This window comes from Loxodonta africana, chromosome 15 (assembly GCF_030014295.1).
Source record: "Loxodonta africana isolate mLoxAfr1 chromosome 15, mLoxAfr1.hap2, whole genome shotgun sequence".
Taxonomy (NCBI): domain Eukaryota; kingdom Metazoa; phylum Chordata; class Mammalia; order Proboscidea; family Elephantidae; genus Loxodonta; species Loxodonta africana.
In genome coordinates, this window is record NC_087356.1 from 23,490,959 (window position 1) to 23,503,943 (window position 12,985).

The window sequence follows — 12,985 nt, forward strand, 5'->3', positions numbered from 1 at the left end:
CTAGGATCAGCACAGTGACAGCCTCCTTGTATCGTCTTTGGCTTGCCAGGCTGTGCCTCTAGTCTTTCCCAGTGGTCCATGGGCCCCCCAGGAACAGCTTTGAGAGTGTCTCTGATGCACTGTGATAAGATGGGGGAATGGAATTAGACGACATAGACGTGTGCTGGAGTCTTAGGGGGCAAATAAATAACACTACTGTTTTCCAAGTTCAAATATAAAAGTTAGACATGGAAGTCAGGTATGGAGATCAAAAAGTCATCTTTATCTATAATAAAAAACTGGATTGGTTTAGATGTTTGTCCATAATGGACTTCTTAATATTTTACTCCTACATTAGAAAAACTTACCAACCAACTCATGGCACCACTATACAACTCCAGGACTCCCCCACAGAGCCTACCTGGGGAGTTTGCCCTACAGCTGTGTGCAGAGGATGCTGGCTGTCCGAGCAGACAGGTCCTAGTGGGAGACTTAAAGGAGTGAGCTCTCTAGACCAGCTGCCTCTCCCCAGTCACCAGTAGGTTAAGGCACGTCTCCTCCTCTAGGAAAGAAGAAGGAGAGGTGGAAAAAAGCTGCAAGTATTTCTCCCAGGTGGTTTTCCTACTGAAGAGTAGAGGTAATACCCTTCCTTCTATGGATACAATGAATAAGGAAGAACGAAGAAGAATTGATGTGTTGGAATTATGGTGCTGATGAAGAATTTGGAATACACCATGGACGGCAGTAGGTTTTTGGGCCAGAAGAAGAAACAAATCTGTCTTGGAAGAAGTACAGCCACAATGCTCCTTAGAAGTGAGGATGGCGAGACTTCATCTCACATACTTTGAACATGTTACCAGCAAGGAGCAGTCCTGGGAGAAGGACATCATGTTTGGTAAAGTAGGGGGAAGCAAAAAAGAGGAAGACCCTTAACGAGATGTATTGACACAGTGGCTGCAACAATGGACTCAAGTGCAGCAATGATTGTTAGGATGGTGCAGGACCAAGCAGTGTTTTGTCCTGTTGTACGTAGGATCACTATGAGTTGGAAACGACTCGAAGCCACCTAACAACTATGGATACATGGGGGGTGGGGGCTAAATGCTTCTACCTGCCGGTTATCCTGCAGTATTAAACAACCCAAAAAGCTTACAACAACAAAGATGTCTTTCTTGCTCACGGTGTCCATTACGTATATGTCAGCTGTAGATCTACTTGTCATCTTCGCCCAGGGACCCAGGGAGACAGAGTAGCCTCTATGTGGAACATCTCTGTTCATGGTGATAGAGGAAAAAGGAAATATGGTGGAGCAAATGCTGGATCCCAAAACTTCTACCCGGAAGTGATACACCTGATTTTCATTCTCATTCATTGCCCAAACCAAATTACATGAGCAAGGCTGTTGTCAATGGAGCAAGGAGATAAAATGCAATAAAAGGGTCCACATGCCTCCTAACATTAGAAAAGGGAAAATGTGGCTGGGTGGGCACAATGGGATGTCATAAGTAATTTTGCTTTGATAAGGTAGGTGGCACTGTTACACGGTTAATAATTGATGAAGTACCGTGGCAATATTCCTGCCATCTTATTAACTGCTCCATTTAGTAATAAGTCCGTAGATCATGGGCAGTAGAGAAATGATTGTGAAGGCCTTAAACAGCACCCTCCAAAACCAGGATACTAACTAGTTTCAAAGGTTGGCTATCTGGTGATTTAGCAGTTCTGGGGATGGAGAAGGAGGGTAGAAGAAGAATACACTAACAAAGAGTCACAACAGACGCTTGGGCAAGGAATAAAATAGTTATTAATTGCCATCAAGTTGACTCTAACTGATGGCGACCGCATGTACAACAGTCCCCTTGAAACGTTGTCTGATCCTGTGTCATCTTCATCATTATTGATAGTTGTGACCTGCAGGGTTTTCTTTAGAAGTAGATCTCCAGGCCTTTCTTCTTAGTCTGTCTTAGTTTGGAAGCTTCTCTGAAACCTGTCCACCATGGATGACCCTGCTGGTATTTGAAATACTGTTGGCATAGTTTCCACCATTATAGCAACACACAAGCCACTACAGTACAACAAACTGACAGACAGGTGGTGGAGGGGTAAGATAGGCTCTCTTTATAAGAACAGCCACAAGACAGTGTTGAGGTAAGGGTGGCTAAGTTGGAAATAAGATATTGAGTGAAAATATCTCTGAGGCTTGGCGATCAGAAGGCATACAGCTGTTGCCTGGGTACCTGTGCTGGTCCTTGACCTAGAGCAGAACAGGTGGAGATATACTGGGCACTGCCACAGAAAATCCCTGTAGGCCAGTCCCAGTGGTTTTGAATGGACAGCAGTAGCTAAGCAGGAGAAGCTTGGATTTGGGCCTCTCTCTGACCTGCCCTAATGGCTCCAAATTTCCTTGTCCTTCTCCTTGGGCTAGACTATTCCCCAATTCACTCAATAAATGTTCCTCAGCCTATACTGTTTCCAGGCCACAGGGTAGACTGGGGCCCAGAAGAGAGAAAAACAGGGCTTTTCAATTCTCTTTATTTATTTATTTATTTTCACTTTTCATAGGATGGTACGAGATTTCACTTGGGGCCCACGGTTGGACTAGCAATAGAGAGGACTTGACTGGGGACATTTTTGCTTTTATGACTCTCCAAATAAGGTTTTATATATATTTTTTCCTTTTTTCTAAGAACTTGACCTCACAATGCATGCTTAAGAAGTGTTTGATCTGGTAAAGCTTTTTAAATTTAGTATAATTTCTGATTCATTTTACTAAATTGGCTAAGATTTTGATCTTTTCTGCCCCAGATCCTAGATGGCTTCTTGCTTTGTTGTTGGTTGCCATCAAGTCAACTCAGACTCGCGGCGACTTTACGTGTAACAGACCGAAACATTGCCCAGTCTTGTACCATTTTCATGATCATTGGTTTGTTTGAGTTCATTGTTGTGACCATTGTGTCGATCCATCTTACTGAAGGTTCCTCTCATTTTCGCTGACCCTCTACCAAACATGATGTCCTTTTGCAGAGATTGGTCTTTCCTAATGACATGTCCAAAGTAAACAGGCTGAAGCCTTGCCATCCTCCCTTCTAAGGAGTTTTCTGGTTGTATTTCTTCTAAAACTGATTTGTTCATTCTTTTGGCAGTTCACAGCATATTCAATATTCTTCACCAACGCCATAATTCAAATGCATCAATTCTTCTATCTTCCTTTTTCATTGCCCAGTATTCACAGGCATAATAAGTGGTTGAAAAGACCACGGCTTGGATCAGATGCATCTTAATTATCAATGTGATATCTTTATTTTTTAAAACTTTAAAGAGGTCTTTTGCAGCAGATTCACCCAAATGCAATACATCATTTGATTCCTTGACCAATGCTTCCGTGGCATTAATTGTTGATCCAAGTAGAATGAAGTCATTGACAGCTGCAATTTTTTCTCCAGATGGACTCTTAGATATTATTTTCATTTTAGAGGCACAGTTCATGGACAGCTGCCTTCTGGAGGGTGGGGCTAAATCTCCCCCTTCCCCCTCCACCCCCCATATCTGCACAGTGCATTCAAGTTCTGTGAGTTTAAGAGGAAATAGTTCACAAAAGACAAAAGGGGAGTATGTGTGAAATGGGTGATGAGTGATGGGTGAAGGAATCCTCTCCCTTTTCCCAGCCCTTACAATGAAGGCCAAGGTACCGCTTATGTCTGTGTGCAAACTGCTGCTCTGTGCTGGTACCACAGCCTCCGCTTCTTCCCTTCTGCAGCCCTCCCTGAGTCACAGCCACTTCCTGCCAAGGAATTGCCCCAATTTGCTTTAGAAGGCATAACTGAGGCTTCTAATTTCTTTTCGTAAGGCTTGGGAAGTAGAAAGAGCAGGTGCAGGGAGAGTCATCTTAGAAAACAGACCTCAGATAAGGGTGTTCCTTCCCCAGCAGCCTGCCACAGAGAGGCTGATGGGCTGCCCAGTGCTGCTCGGTGCTGCCTGCTGCTTGTCCCCAACATGCTTGCCTACTCTGCCCATTTGCTGAGATCACAGAGAAGGAGACTTCTTCTGGATGACCTGGGTAGAACCAAGAGAGGTTCTTTGGGAAGATCCCACAGCAGGTGAGGGGGATAGGGGAGTATGCAGTCAGGCAGGCAGAGCCCAGTGGGTCAGGGCAGGTGTCCAGTGTCAGGAAGGTCCAGAAAGGAGTGATGGGGGAGGTGTCCTGGCCTGAGCAGAGTATGGTGGCTGTGAGTCGGGAGAGAAAAGAAGTGGAGATCCATGGGGGCAGGTGGTCAGGGTCAGGAGGCCTGCGAGGCTATTAGAACCAGGACTACAGATCATGAGAAGATCTACAAGTCAGGACCCTGAAGCTGGAAGAACTGGGGGGCTGAGCTCAGAGTTCAGTCAGTCGTTCAGGCACAGGAACATTATTGGGCCTGGGTATGAAGTAAAGTCCAGACCCAGTTGTGAGGAATGTGACAAGAGCTCAGTAACAATAACAAGGAAACAGAGTTAGAGCAGCACAGCTGCTGAGCTACCAACCCACCAGTTCAAGGTGGCCCAGATTAGCATGGCCTAGACCATATAGGGTCAGTAGGGGTTGGACTTGATTCAACAGCACACAACAGTAACAACAGAACTGGTTTCAAATCCTGGGGCAGGGTTGAGGGTGGCTGGGGTCCTGTTGCCTCCATGAGGTATGACCTTACCTCCTGGAAAACCATAGGTCCGTGCCTGCCTAACTTTGGATATCCCCTAACCTGTCTCTGGTTGCACCTTTCACACCCAAGCCCTGCCAGTAAACCACTTGCTGGAGAGTCGATTCTGACTCATGATGATCCCATGTGTGTCATAGGAGAACTGTGCTGCATAGGGCTTTCCATGGCTTGTTTTTCAGAAGTAAATCACCAGACCTTTCTTCTGAGGTGCCTCTGTGTGAACTCAAGCCTCCAACCCACCCAAGGGCTCCTGAGCCCTACCAGGTAATCAGATCTAGATGATTATCTGAACCACATCTGAGCTCCCCATGCCCTTGGCATCTTGTGCATCAACCCACCCGGAAGGTCTATGTTTTTGAAGGCCAGCTAGATTCCTATTTAACCCTGACCACCCCGTTCTTGAAGAAATAATCTTGTTTGTCCCCACTTTCTCTATCTCTGACCAATGAAAACAATTGCCAAAGAAGTGGTGAAGGGGATGGTTGGGAGGGGCAACCTTGGGTCAGGGATGCCATCTAGAAATGAGATGAGGATGATGCGGGGAGAACAGAAAGCAGGTATGAGACTAAGATATACCAAAAAGGGAAAACGCACAGGCTTAGTATCTACCTAAATTAGTGAGTGGAGGGGAAAGACACATAGAACATAATGCCAAGATTTTGAGCGTAGGGATCATGGTCCTGCACACATTTTCCCACTATTGCTTTGGATTTTGGTTTCCACTTCTTGTGTATTCCTTGGGAGAGCGTAGAGAAGGGAAATCTGAAGTCTGCCATGGGATGCAGTAGGGAGAACATTCGACCTCCCCAGACTGGTTGCTTATCACTTACTATCTCTGGGCTTCATTTCTTCATTTCATCTATAAAATGCAAAAATATCACCTTCTTCACCCATTCCAAGGGGAATAATGAAATGAATATGAAATCTTCATGTATATGAAATGTTTGCAAACTATGCAAAGTCAGTGTAGGTGTTAAATCTGCAGATAATCTTAACCTCATTTTATCCAGCAGCCTCATTCTCCTCTCCCATCTGACCCTCTACCAGATCTCGCAGAAGCACCAAAATGGTTCTGAGTTTCCCTCCTTTGCTCCTACACCACCTTGTGGCTGCCTTGTGAATGGCAAGCTACGGTTAAAAGACGAAGAACTGCAGAAAGAAGAGGAGAAAATGGCTTGAAAATTGTTCAGATAGGAAATGATTTGTTCGTTCCCCTCAAATTAATTTATAAATTCAATGTAATTCCAGACAGAATCCCTTGATGATTCTTAAATTTATATTGAAGAATCAACAGCCAAGAACATCCATGACAATTTGAAAAACAGGAATGAAGAGGGAGCGAAAAACTCATTAGAAAGCTACAGTTATAAAAACTATAATATTTTCACAGAAATAGACAAATGGATCGATGTAACCCAATGGAAAATCTAGAAGCAGGTCAGTATATATAGGAATTCAGCATATCATAAAGCTGATATTTCCAATCAGCTGGGAAATATCCAACTGCTCGTTAAAACCTAAGTCGCATATTGGCAAAATTAAATCCTAAATTAACTGTAGATCTAAGCTTACAAAATAAAACTATATAAGCTTTAAAGGAAAATGTTTTGGGATAGAAAAGTTATTTAAACAAAATTTTTAAAAATACGCCTCAAAGAAAACAAAAGATAAAATTGCTCACGTTAAAACAGAAAAATTCTGTGCAATTAAAGATCATAAATAAAATTAAAATGTAAGTGAAAACATGACAGAAGATTTTTGCAACAAAGGAATACCATATAAAAAAACTTCTATAAATGCATTTTTTAAATGATCCAATTGAAAGAGAAGCAAAATATAAAAATAAGCAATCAACAGGAGAAATACAAAGGGTCATTAAATGTACGAAAATGTTGGGGATATTCACAGTCAAGGAAATGCAAAGTGAAGCCATAATCATTTCATTTTTTCCAAGCTGACTGGAAATTTTTTAAATGTATTCTATAATCGTTGATGAGAGTGTGAAGAAAAGGACACTCATTCTGTCCTGGGGAATAGGGGATCACTCAATAAACTATGTTATATCTGTACTACGCAATTATACACAAGTGTGAAAGTGTAAAGTAGATCTCAATGTATGACTTCTAACAATTTCGACATATTCAGTGAAAAACTTTGAAATGAAATATGGCTTGATATTACTTATGTGAAACATAGAAACAGATTTTCTATACGTGTGTGGGCATGTGTGTATGTGCATTCAAAACGTTCTGATAGAAAACCTCCAAACAGTATATGGTGGTTGCCTTGGAGAGGAGACAGGGATTGATGTGCTTGTCGAAAGCCTTACCTTTCATGCTTGAATTTTAATAGGATGCTTTATTTGGGTAATCAGAAATATTTGAAGAAAAAAATAATTAATGTGGCAGATAGTTTTTCTGAGATGGCTTCAGAATTATCTCCCATCCCACACACTCTTGGCAATTTGACTTTGTCACCCTCCATCAGCTTTCAAAAGGCAGAGCCAGCATGCAAAGTCAGACAGTCTGATGACATCCAAGTTCAAGCCCATAAGTCTATCCAGTATTGCTTTGAAGATAGTTATCTTAATTAACACATCTTCACAATAATGCAATAAAGCAATTGTAATTGCTTCCTAGGGCTGCCGTCAAAAAGTACCACAAACTGGGGTGCCTTATGAGAAACCTATTGTCTCACAGTTCTGGAGGCTAGAAGTCCAAAATTAAGGTGCAGGCCATGTTGATTCTTTCTGAGGGTTCTGAGAGAGGATCTGTTTCATACTGTCTCACAGCTTCTGGTTATAACCAGCAATCTTTGTCACTCCTTAGCCTATAGATCACTCCAATCTCTGCCTCCATCATTACATGGCTATCTTGCCTCTGTCTGTCTGTGTCACTTCTCCTAAATAAGGACATCACTCATATTTGATTAAGACCCACCTTACTCCCGTATGACCTCATGTTAACTGATCACATTTTCAAAGATTCTATTTCCAAACAAGGTCATGTGCACAGGTAGAAGGTGTTAGGACTTCAAAATATCAGTTTGAGGGAACACAATTCAATCCATAACAGTAATACTGCTGTGTCTTAGTTATCTCGTGCTGCTATAACAGAAATACCACAAGTGGGTGCCTTCAACAAACTGAAGTTTATTCTCTCACAGTCTAGTAGTCTAGAAGTCTGAATTCAGGACATCAGCTCCAGGGGAAGGCTTTCTTTCTCTGTCAGTTCTGCAGGAAAGTCCTTGTCATCAATCTTCTCCTGGTCTAGGAGCTTCTCAGTGTAGAGACCCCAGGTCCAAAGGATTCACTCTGCTACTGGCACTATTTTCTTGGTGGTATGAGGTCCCCCTCTCTCTCTGCTTGCTTCTCTCTTTTCTATCTCAAAATAAATTGACCTAAAACACAACCTAATCTTATAGATTGAGTTCTGCCTGATTAACACAAAAGCCTTTAATCCTGCCTCATTAACATCACAGAGGTTAGATTTACAACACATAGGAAAATCACAGCAGATGACAAAATGGTGGACAATCCACACAGTACTGGGAATCATGGCTTAGCCAAGTTGGCACATATTTTGGGGGGACACAATTCAGTCCATGACACACTGATATTCCCATTTTACAGAAGAGGAAGCTGAGGTTCATGTCAGGATTACAAATAGTAAACCATCTGTCAATAAAAGAAAAAAAATCTCATGGAAAAATACTTAATATCATCAATGATAAAATTAAAACAAAGCTGAGACATAATGTCATATGTGATAAATTGCAAAGCTAAAAAAAGATAATATGCATTACTATAAAATTTGTATGTTCATACATTGTGGGTGGAAGTCCAAATTAATGCAATACTTTGGAGAGCAGTTTGGTAGATGATATCACAAACCATAAAGCATTTCAAATGTTTTGACTTAGATCTGCTTCTGAGAGCTTATCTTATGGAAAGAATACGAAAGGAAAACAAAATGTTTTCCCACAAAGATGTTCATTGCAGTGTTATGTATATAACGAGGGGGGAAAAAAAAGCCTCTTCATCTACCAGAGTGTGGATAATTAATTAAAATACATAATAATAAATGCCAGAAAATAAGTTAATATATGAATTCACATGGGAAAATTCCAGGAGGGATTATACAAGAATAACAGCTTGGGGAAGAGTAGAAGGGTAAACTTTATTTTCAGGATGCATAATACTGTTGTCATACTGTTTAAAATTTTTTTTTTAAAAGGACTTGACTGTTTTTGATGATGCTTGCCTGCCTGCCAATCTGTTTTTCTAGATCACAGTTTCTGCCTTGAAGAGTCCAGGCCAGAAGCCACCACCTTACAGTTTGGCACAAAATCATTGTTTTCCTGCCCTTTGGTGTATGATGGCGGCAGATGATGAAGTACCAAGTGTTACCCATCCATCCACCCTGCTCCCATGCCCACCGAGGGGAAGAGGCTGGCCTGGAATGTCCAGGTTCCCCACCGTGCGAGTTTGACATTCTTCATCATGGTGGTCTGTCTGCTGACGGCTGAAGTCCTTGACAGTTGCTAATCTGCTGTGGGGTTGAAAGCCAAAGTTTGCAGTTGAATGATTCTGTTATCTAGATTGAGGATTAACACCTCTATGGATTTGATATAGAAAAGGGCTCAGAAATCCTGCCTTGACAAGCTTTCTCTTTATCAAGGAACCACTCCGATCTCACCCACTTAGCAATTCAAGGTAAGTGCCTGTTAACTGAAATTAGGTAGGTCCAGAGTCTGCCTACTCTGCCAACTCTAAAAGACAGAGTAGCAATAACCCATCCCCCTTCCAAGGGCCTGGGACAAATCTGATTAGCAGCTCATAGAACCCAGCCCCCACTGCTTCTATAACCTTATTGCCTGGAGGCAACAGGTCCCCACGCATCACTCTTAAAAAAATCCAAACCCATCACCGTCAAGTTGATTTCGACTCATAGCGACCCTATAGGACTGAGTAGAACTGCCCCATAGGGTTTCCAAGGAGTGATGGTGGATTTGAACTGCCAACCTTTTGGTTAGCAGCCAAGCTCTTACTGAACTCTTACCCATTCTCCTCATGAGCCAGAAAAAGTCTTTCTAAAACTTCTGGTGGGTTCCATCGCATAGACAACAAGAACAACCCCTGCCCCAGCCTACAAAGTCCCTAGGCCTCTCTAGTCACATTTCACGCGGCTCAATCCTTTGTACACTATCCTTTAGCCAAACTTCTTTCCGTTTCTCAAAAGACAAACTTTTCTCCCTCAGAGCATTCCCACTAGTTTGCACTTGCCCCAGCCTCTTCCAGGGACACCCTCTTCTCCTGCTCTAGAATGACCAGCTCCTCTGGGTTTGGTTGGCACTTGCCTTTTAGCACTGAATGCCCCACTTCCTGAGAAACCCCTCAGTCCCAGGCAAACCAGAGCAAGTGGTCACCCTACTCCTCCACCACAGCCACACCCTTGCTTCTGGAAGGTCTTCACCCAGAAGCCACCTCTCAGAGAGGCCTGATTCCTCCCCTCCACCTACCCTCATTCCTTCAACACCCCCTCCCCCACATCTAAATGCAGCCTTCATTGCTATTCTCTCTCATGACAAGCTTTTATTTTTCTTGAGAGCACTTAGGATGATATTTACTCGTTCACTCACAAATATTTTTAGGTGCTATGTGCTTTGTTATGGGCTCAGGGTAAAGCAGTAAACAGAAGTGAAGAAGCCTACCTTCATGGAGCTTATATGCAAATGAAAGAAACAGTCATAATACCTGAATGCTTAGTTAAAACACATAGTATGTTAGGTTGTGATAAGTGTGATTAAAAAATAAATAAAGCAAGGACAGGGGACAGAAAATGCCAGAGAAGGGATATAGTTTTCAGTTTTAGACAGGATGCAAAGCCTAATTGAGGTTATATTTTGATAAAAACCAAAAAGATGAGAGAGTAAGAAACAAAGATTCCTGGGAGGGAAATGTCCTAGACAGATGAAACAGAACATGCAAAGGCCCTGAGCAAACAACAGCAAAGAAGCTGAGGAAGTTGGAGTTGAGGGATGAGAGGGACGTTAGCAGGAGGTGAAGTCAGAGAGGCAAGGGAGGTCTGATCGTATAGGGCCTGGTTGTCTCTATAATTAATACGGCTTTCACTTTATGTGAGATGGGAAGCTACTGCAGGTTCTGATCAGGATGATGACACTATCTGCTTTATGATTTAATAGGGGCACTCTGGCAGCTCTGTTTAGGGGAAGCGATGAGAGAAGCAGGAGCACCTGTTAGGAGGCTTTCCCAAATTCCCCGTAAGAGAAGGAGTGGATGATACGAAGGAAGTAGTAGTAGTGTTGATGAGAAATTATTTGTTGTAGTTAGGTGCTGTCAAGTTGGTTTCAACTCACAGCAACCTTATGTACAGCAGAACTAAACACTGCCCAGTCCAGTGCCATCCTCAAAATTGTTGTTAAGCTCGATCCGATTGTTGCAGCCACTGTGTCAATTCATCTCATTGAAAGTCTTCCTTTTTTTATTGACCCTCTACTTTACCAAGCATGATGTCCTTCTTCAGGGGCTGGTCCCTCCGGATAACATGTCCAAAGTACATAAGATGAAGTCTCGACATCCTTGCTTCTAAGGAGCATTCTGGCTGTACTTCTTCCAAAATAGATTTGTTCATTCTCCTGGCAGTCTATGGTGTATTGAATACTCTCTGTCAACACCATAATTCGAAAACACCAATTCTTTGGTCTTCCTTATTTATTGCCCAGCTTTCGCATGCATATGAGGTGATTGAAAATACCATGGCTTGGATCAGGCACCCTTTAGTCCCCAAAGTGACATCTATGCTTTTTTTAACACTTTAAAGAGGTCTTTTGCACCAGATTTTCCCAAAGTAATATGTCATTTGATTTCTTGACTGCTGCTAACATGCATGTTGATTGTGGATCCAAGTAAAATGAAATTAGTTACAACTTCAATCTTTTCTCAGTTTATCATGATGTTGCTTACTGGTTCAGTTGTGAGGATTTTTGTTTTCTTTATGTTGAGGTGCAATCCATACTGAATGGTGTATTCTCTGATTTTCATCAGTAAGTACTTCAAGTCCTCTTCACCTTCAGCAAGTAAGTTGTGTCTTCTGCATAACGCAGGTTGTTAATGAGTCTTCCTCCAATTCTGATGCCACCTTCTTCTTTATAGTCCAACTTCTTAAGATTATTTGCTCAGCACACAGATTGAATAAATATGGCAAAAGGGTACAACCCTAACTTTAAAACTACATAGTATCCCCTTGTTCTGTTCAAACAACTGCCTCATATACACAATTAAAACCAAGCCAAACCCATTGCTGTCAGGTTGATGCTGATCCATAGTGACCCTGTAGCACAGTTAAGTGTTCTGAAGTTCTCATTCTCCAAAGTGTCATCCACAATTTGTTGTGATCTACACAGTCGAATACCTTTGCATAGTCAATAAAACACAGGTAAACCTCTTTCTGGTATCCTCTGCTTTCAGCCAAGAACCATCTGACATCAGCAATAATACCTCTTGTTCCAGGTCCTCTTCTGAATCCAGCTTCAACTTCCGGCAGTTCCATGTTAGTGTACTGCTGCAGCCATTTTGAATGATCTTCAGCAAAATTTTACTTGTGTGTGATATTAATGATATTGTTCAATAATTTTTGCATTCTGTTGGATCATCTTTGTTTGGAATGGGCACAAATATGGATCTCTTCCAATCAGTTGGCCATTAAGCTGTCTTCCAGATTTCTTGACATAGACGAGTGAGCATCTCCAGTGCTGCATCCATTTGTCGAAACATCTCAGTTGGTGTTCTGTCAATTCTTGGAGCCTTTTTTTCCACCATTCCCTGCAGTATGGCTTCTCCCTTAAGTAGCATCAGTTCTTGATCATATGCTACCTTCTGAAATGCTTGAACCTTTTGACCAATCCTTTTCGGTACAGTGACTCTATAATCCTTCCTTCTTCCTTTGATGTTTCCTGCATCACTCAGTTTTTTCCCAGTATAATTCTTCAATATATAGCTCGAGACTTGGATTTTTTCTTCAGCTCTTTCAGCTTGAGAAATGCCAAACATGTTCTTCCTTTTTGGTTTTCTAACTCCAAGTCTTTGCACATTTCATTATAATACTTGGCCTTCTCTTCTCGAGCCACCCTTTGAAATCTTCTGTTCAGCTCTTTTCCTTCATTTCTTCCATTCTCTTTAGCTACTCAACATTCAAGAGCAAGTTTCAGAGTCTCTTCTGATACACATTTTGGTCTTTTCTTTCTTTCTTGTCTTTTTAACGATCTTTTGCGTTCTTCACGTATGGTGC